Source organism: Coenobita brevimanus, chromosome 94 (assembly GCF_032717465.1).
Source record: "Coenobita brevimanus isolate Jiangsu-jjx chromosome 94, ASM3271746v2, whole genome shotgun sequence".
Classification (NCBI taxonomy): domain Eukaryota; kingdom Metazoa; phylum Arthropoda; class Malacostraca; order Decapoda; family Coenobitidae; genus Coenobita; species Coenobita brevimanus.
The window spans coordinates 7724016-7732125 of NC_137047.1; positions in this window are offsets into that span (position 1 = coordinate 7724016).

Genomic DNA, 8110 nt, shown 5'->3' on the forward strand with positions numbered 1-8110 from the left:
CGCCAAAACTATGTCACTCTGTCTGGATCCAAGTTAGGTTAATCTTGTTACCGATGTCAGGCGAGGTCAAAGGTCACAGGGGGTTGCAGGCGAGGTCACAGTGTTCCCGAGGTCAGGTCACGCCCCAAACTGTCACCAAAACGTCACGCTGGGACGGACAAATCACGGTGTTACGGAATCAAGGTCACAGCGTCGCCGGAGTGAGGTCAGACTCGGGTCATGCGAGGTCACGGGGGTCAGGGGGGTGAGGGTGTCGGGTCGGGGCGGATTGGGACGCATGTGACGGGAGGCGGGGCGCGGAAGGAGCGGGAGGAGACGGCCAACCTGCCACCACCGCTGCCCAGCACACACTGTCTCTCGCACGCCCACCCCTCGCCTCAATCCTCACAGCCAGACCCAGACCCTCGCCTCTCCTAGCAGCCCTCTCCTCTCCTCTCCTCACTCATCCCTCAGACCTCCTTGCCCTCCCGTCCACCCCTGTGCTGCTGTCCTGTCCTGGCCTGTCTTGTTCTGTCCTATTTTGTCCTGTCTGTCCAACAATCCTACTCTCTTCTGAACCTCTCCTGTCCGTTTTGCTGTCCTCTTCTCACAGCATGACCCTTTCCTCTCCTCTCCTTTCCTAGCAGCTCACCCCTCAGCCCTCCATCTCTACTTACCCTGCCTTCTACCCCTGTCCTGCCACCCTGTCTTGCTGTCCTGTTCTGCTATCCTCTTCTGTCCTTTTCTGTCCTATGTATCCTAGTCTGTCCTAACTATCCTGCACAGTCCACTCCTTTCCTCTCCTCTCCTCGTAGCCCGCCCTTCGGTCCTCCCTTCCTTCAACACACCCATCCCTGTCCTTGCATCCTGTTCTGTTAGCCTGTATTGTCCTATCTTGTCCTCTCCTGGCATTCTTTTCTATCCTGCAGTCCTACTCTCCTGTCCTGCTAATCTGTCCTGCCCTGTCCTGTTATCCTTTCTTCGCAGTCCACCTCTCCTCTCCCTTCCCAGCTAGCTAGCTCCCCAGTCCTCCCTGCCCAACTTCTAACCCACTACATTCCTGCCGATCTGTTTTGTCCTATCCTGTTCTGTCCTGTCATCCTACCCTATCCTATAATCCTGCTCTCTTTTCCTACCACGCTGCCATCCCTGTTTTGGCCTCTCCCGTATTGTCCTGTCGTATGCAGCCACTCTTTCCTCCACCTACCCCTGGGTTGGTTTGTCCTCCTGTCCTCTCCTCCCGTCCACCCCTTCTTTGCTACTGTGCCCCTGTCCTGTTATCTTACATTGTCCTATTCTGTCTTGTTCTATTCCTGTATCCCTACTCAGTTCTTTAATCCTACTGTACAGTCTTGTCGTTTCCTGCCATCCTATCCTGTGTTAACTCCTGCCTTGTCTTGTATTATCCGTATTCTGTCCTACTCTCTTGTCTCATATCCTACAGTGTTGTCCTTTCCTGCCCCCGTATTCTGCATTTCCTCCAGGTTTATCGTATCACCTTGTCATATCCAGTCACCCCGTCTTCCCCGTCCTTCCATCCTGTTCTTCCGTCAACTCTTGTCCAGCTTCCATGACGTCTTCTGTCCTATCGCCTTGTCTTATATTTTCTGCCGTCCTCTCCAGTCATGTCTTGCCATCATGCCCCTCCCTGTTGCGAAGGCACCTTTTTGACAAGCCTTCATTAAGACAGTGTTTTGCTCTAGCAGGCTTTTTCAAGTAACATGAAAAACCTTGTGAGGGCGAATCGTATGCTCTCGATAAAGGCTTCAGCTAAAAAGTTGTGTTCATACGAAAACAGCACTTTCGACATTGAAGTACCGATATTTACTCGCATGGCGAATGCATTCACAGCATATGCTTACACGACATTTGGGGAAAATATAAAAAATAAAAATAAAACGCAGTGTCGCTCATTTTCTTCGATATGAATCAAGCCTTGGTCAGTCCACGGAAAGATGCCCAGGTCAGGACGTAGGGATGCCAAGGTTAGGACTGGAAAATGCCATGGTTAGAAGTGAACGATGCCAAGGTGAGAAATAAAAGATGCCAGTGCTGGTACCGAAGGATGACTCTGATAGGACAGAGGGACGACAGTGTTAGGACCGAAGGATGATAAGGTTAGGACTGAGGGATGACGGTGTTAGGATCGAAGAATGAAAAGATAATAATAGAAAGATAACAAGGCTGGCACTGAAAGACGTGCCTTCACATTCCCATCCTGCCCTCCTCTGCTTTGTGTTGCCCTGCCCTGCCCTTCTTCTTTATCTGACCCTATTTTTCCATATCTTTCCAACCAACCCTTCCCTGTCCTTCCACTAGCCTTCCACTCTACCCTGCCCTGCCCTATCACATGTCCCACCCTGTCCTTCCACCACCCCTGCCCTGGTAGTTCGATCGAGGGTTTGAGGAACAGGCTGCACAAATATACGAGCTCAAAGGCTTGAGTGCAAAAACTGTGGGACCTTTAAGATGCACAAGATAGGTATGTGACCAGCTGGTTGTTATTTACAGGTTTTATTTTTAAATTTGTGTGTGTGTGTGTGTGTGTGTATGTGTGTGTGTTCGTGAACGTGTAAGTTTAAAGTGTGTGTGTGTGTGTGTGTGTGTGTGTGTGTGTGTGTGTGTGTGTGTGTGTGTGTGTGTGTGTGTGTGTGTTTCATCGCCTTAGAAAGAACCTCTCTTAGTGCAGGTGTTAATGTCCTCGTTTCTTACGTTTCCTCCTACTTCCATTCCTTCCCCTGCCTTGTCATTCATCCTCTTGTTTTGTCCTATCCTGCTTTGTCCCCCAACGCTGTCCTGCCCTGTCCTGCCACCTCTGTTCTCTCATTTTGTCCTTTCTTCCCCCTCTCATCCAATCCTGCCTCCTCCGCACCACACCTTCTTGCTTCATTGTCCTTCCCACCAAATCCTCTCACCTTGCCCTGCCTTGCCCTGTCGTATTTAAGTCCCTCACCCCTCTCCCCATCCCACTCCCCCACCTCTATCCCCCTGCTCCCCCACCTACCCATATCCCCCAGTACTATCCCCACCTATCCCCCAGTCACCTCCACTCCCCCACTCACCCATCCCCACCCAACCTTCAAATCTCTACCCCATCCATCCTCACCACTCCCCCTCCTGCCACTCCCCCCTCCCTCGTCATTCCCTCCCCCCCCCCCGACCGCTAAGACACCTCAAAGGCCACAGGGATGAATGGAATGTTTAGTTGTGTGTGTGTGTGTGTGTGTGTGTGTGTGTGTGTGTGTGTGTGTGTGTGTGTGTGTGTGTGTGTGTGTGTGTGTTTACCTAATTCTATTTTTACAGGATTGAGTCAGGGTAGTAATGTCTTAACTTCACCTGGTGTGTGTGTTTGTGTGTGTGTGTGTGTGTGTGTGTGTGTGTGTGTGTGTGTGTGAGAGAGAGAGAGAGAGTCAACATTTTATCATTTAATTTCTCTGTTTTCTTTTTACAGGATTCCTTCATGCAGGCGAAACTGTTTCATTTCTCATTCTCTCTCGCTACTATTTATATATTTTTTTTATTTTTTACCCACAATAAATTTTCCTTTGTAAATGCGGATATCTATCAACATTATCGATTTTTCCCTTTCATTATCTCTCTAGCACCTCTTCCTTAGCGGTTTACTCTTGGATATGGCTGGGTAATATCCTTTTGTACGTTATTATGCAGAGTAGAGCGATATTGGAAGGATTTATATAACACAGAAGAGGACACTGAGGTGAAATAAACAAAATAAATCTCTTCGGAAAAGGTGTCAGGGAGTTTCCTTAATCGACGAGAATACGAGCCTAGGTGTCTGTTTGTTATCATCTGACGGAACCAGGTCACTCCCACAACTTTATGACTAAGATATGGCTGCGTGAAATTCCATGAGTTTTAGTTACGAGGTGGAAATGGAGTCTCCTTGGTTACTAGTCAAATTTCTCCTCAAGTCTGACTACTACTGGCTATAACCTGAGCTGAAATGGGCAGATGAAAACAAACTTACTGTCGCCTCTCCAACCCCTTCACTAACAGAGACATACTTCGTTTACCTGAGCTTCAAGGCGACAGGTGTGTGGGTAGTAGTGGCATTAGTAGTAGTAGTAGTGGTGGTGGTGGTGGTGGTGGTAGTAGCAGTTGTTGGTGTTGTTGGAGAAAGCGTTAAGTAACCCCTTCAGATCGATGACATACCTAATATTGTTATTCTGTCTTTATACTCTTACCACCAGGCCATTTATGGAGTTTAGGACGGAAGGAATGGTAGTGGATGGGTTAAATATAATTAGATAAATAAAAATAAACAAAACCGAAAATTTTAATGAGAAAAGTTAAAGCAATTCTGTATATTTATTCATGGGTCTCTCTTATATCAGTATTTTGTATATTCCGTAATCGTTGTCAGTCTATCTTTTTTACAATTCTGGTGTGAGGGCGAGGAGGGAAATAAATACACAAACGCAGTATTTATAGCTCAAGTGAAGCATTTGAAATTAAATGGAGTGATGAAAGTTTAACAAGACTGAAAAAAGGGACTAAAGACTTGTAATATGCTAGTACTTTTGGGAGTTGTAATATTTCAGTATATTCCTTTAACTCTACCATCCCTCCGTCTTGAATGCTGAGTTGTAACAGTTGATTAACATTATGATGCTAGTCACGAATAAGTGCTATGGAAAGGATGTAGAGCACGACCATTGCCTGCCACTGACCTACTGTTAGTGAACGAATCGATAAAAGGCCGAAAATTTATGTCTAGTTAAAGTGAAAGAAGTAGAGATTTTGGACGAAGAGAAAAAACTATATATGTACATACCATTGATTTTGAGCAGTGTTCCTCCTCTGATTTAAACACAAGGAGTTCAGATTTTGCAATATTATGCCTCACCAACTTTTAACCACTTTCGGACCGAGGACATTATTTATAATTTATTCGCTCAACAACAGACCATATTCGGCTTAGGAAGGATCTCTGCTTTAGTTTTCTCACCTATACTTGGCCCAGATTCTCGTCCTTTTTTTTTTCTTTTCTTTTCTTTTTTTTCACGTAGCTCGGTGGAGGAAAGAGAATGCCGCTACTCTAAATCCTTTCCATTGCACTTCTTCGTGACTGGCATCATATGCTAGTGCTCATCTGCTATCAAAGCTCGGCAGTCAAGATAGGGAGATGGCAATACTAGGCCAAGTTAGAGTCAAAAGAGTGTAGTGAAGGAGGTAATGAAGGCTTTATCAAACCACTCCATCTCCAATCGCCTCCTCCTAACTTGGATAAAACCATCTGGAGACAGGAGGAAAGAAGAATAAGGAGGAAGAGGAGGAGGAGAAGAAGAAAAAGAAGCAGAAGGAAAAGAAAGATGGAGGAGTTGCCATGTTGAAAGGGTTAACAGTAAAAAATGCTGTGATTTTTTATTATTTTGACTCCTAAAGATTAAAAATGAGTTTCATTATGTACGGGAAAAAAATAGTTATCAATTTTAAGAATGATATTTTGCTTAATGTGGATTATAAAATATGCAGACAGAGTAAATAATGTATGTACCGCACGAACTTGTGACGACCAGGTAGGAAAAATGGTAATTATTTTTTAGAACTATTTTCTTTTGTAATGAATGGTGTGGGTGTGAGAAGACAAGTGAAGGTGTATGTATGTATGAGTGTATGTATGTATGTATACCTTTTTACTCCACAAATCTACGGACATTCCCAACCAGGTTTATTCAGCAAAAACAGTGTGAAAAGTTCAATAACAACCTCACTGCCATTTCCCCCTCCTAACTCACACTTATTTCCTACAGGACGAACGAGAGGCGGGGGGAAATTCTACCGATATCCTTATCCTGCCTGCAAAACCGTATCTCAGGTAGGACGGGGAATTGGTCATTAGTTTGTCTTTATGTGCGTGGGAGACATGATGATGATGATGATAATCGTTGCGGTGGTGGTGGTGGTGATGATAATGATTATGATACGATGATAATGATAGTTGTGTAGCGGTGACGATGATGATGATGATGATTAGTATAATTATGGTGTAGGTAATGATGATGATGATGATGATGATTGGCCTGTATGATGCGTCCCCCCCACCTCCCACCCCCTGGTGAGGTGACGAAGAAGTTTATAATAAGCGTGACTCAAGGCAGCTGTATATGGCCGGTCAGGTGTGTTATTCAAAGCTGAGGGACGGACGCCATGCTCACCCTGCCTCACTCCACCTCACCCTGCCTCACTCTGTCTCACCCTGCCTCACTCTACGCCACCCTGCTTCACCCTGCCTCACTATGCCTCACTGTACCTCACCGTGTCACTCTTCCTGGACTTGCCTCACCTTACTTTCCTGCAAGCACCTGCCGCGCACTGTCTCGCCTTCTCCACTCAGTATCACCCTGCCTCACCTTGCCTCACCCTTCCTTCAACCTGCCTTGCCCTGCCTGTGTGTGTGGCCATGTCGGTGTGGTCTTTTTCTCGCCCGTCTCGCTTCAACATTATGTGTGGCCAAAAACGCCGGAGTTCAGCACTATAATTCACACCGTCGCACCTTATACAGTGGCTGGGTGGGGTGATCTGAAATTCACACCCACACCCTCACCTCACGTCTCCCCTCACCGCGCCTCCACACCTCACATCCTCACTTCTGCCGTCGCCCTCATCTCACAACACCCATGAATAACACCCTCCTCTCACACCCCGTACCCCTCCTTCACACCCTCTCGTAGCACCTTCACTTCACTTCACCTCACACCCCTGCCTCTCCTTTACACCCTCTTCAGACACCTTCACCTCGTTTCACCTATCACCTCACCTTGGCCTAACACCTTCCTGGGCGGTGTTAACATCAAGACCACCACGAAACTCCTTATCCCGTCTACGCCATTCCTTAGCACAAACACGAGGGATATTTCTGCCTTCACTTTCATGCTTTTGATCAACACGGTGTCAGCAGCATTGCATTAATTTACCTCCATTTGGCTTTGCAGTTTTATTTAGATACCTGTTGATTTTTTTTTTTTTTTTTTTATAGTAAGGAAGCATTTCTTAACTTTAATCAGATCGTCTATTGTTGGCAAAAATAAACGAAAAGAATAAAGTGTTCATAAGAAAGGATAATCAAGAGAAGTGTCATTTTTATTACCGTGGTACTTATTGAAGGGTCAAGTACAAAGGTTAATATTCTCTCTCTCTCTCTCTCACACACACACACACACACACACATACACACACACACACACACACACACACACACACACACACACACACACACACACACACACACACACACACACACACACACACACACACACACACACACACACACACACACACACACCAATCATATTCACAACTTTCTAGTCCTTTAAGCAATGTGTCTGTAGCGTACATGCAACACAAAATCAACAACAAGCAGCACAGGCGAGGAGCAATGGAAGATCGGCTGTTTCTCTGCGTTCGGAATGCAAACACACAGCTGTGGCGAGGGAGACTATGCAGATCGTAGCGGTGTGTTGTCCGTCTTTGGCACACAATCTGACACACGGTTTGACACGCGGCTCTTAATACAGTCGCTGTGCTCACGTGACGGAACTTGGTCAATCCTAGACTATAAATACCAACTCGTAGTAACTTAAAATTCGGTGAACCTTAGTTATGAAAGTAGGGATGAGTCTCCTTGGATACTAGACGAATCCACACTCCAGTCTGACTACACCTGGCCATCGACTTGGGTGAAAAAGTTAGGGATCTTTGTCAGGTTGGAATACACGCGCAATAACTATGCCTCCCTGTACCTGTGGGCATGGGGGAAAATCGACTATCCACGTGTTCCCTACGTGGCGTTGATCCCTTCACAACGAGACGGTTCTGGTGAGCTGAATAAAGCCGATGATAGTGGTACAAAATGAAATAGGAAAAATATGTTTTCGTACTGAAGAGAATAAAATGGAGAGAGTAGAAATTCACCCCCACTCCTTCTCCTGCTTCTCCTCCTCCTCCTCCTCCTCCTCCTCCTTCTCCCCTGTATTGGCTGAGGGAATGTCGAATCCTTACCGCCTACCGCTTATGGTATACAAGCAGTCTCGTAGCTCATACAGCACAAGTAGGGGGTGGGACGTTCATTAGCACTACATTCTCCCTTGATTCATGTCCCAATATATAT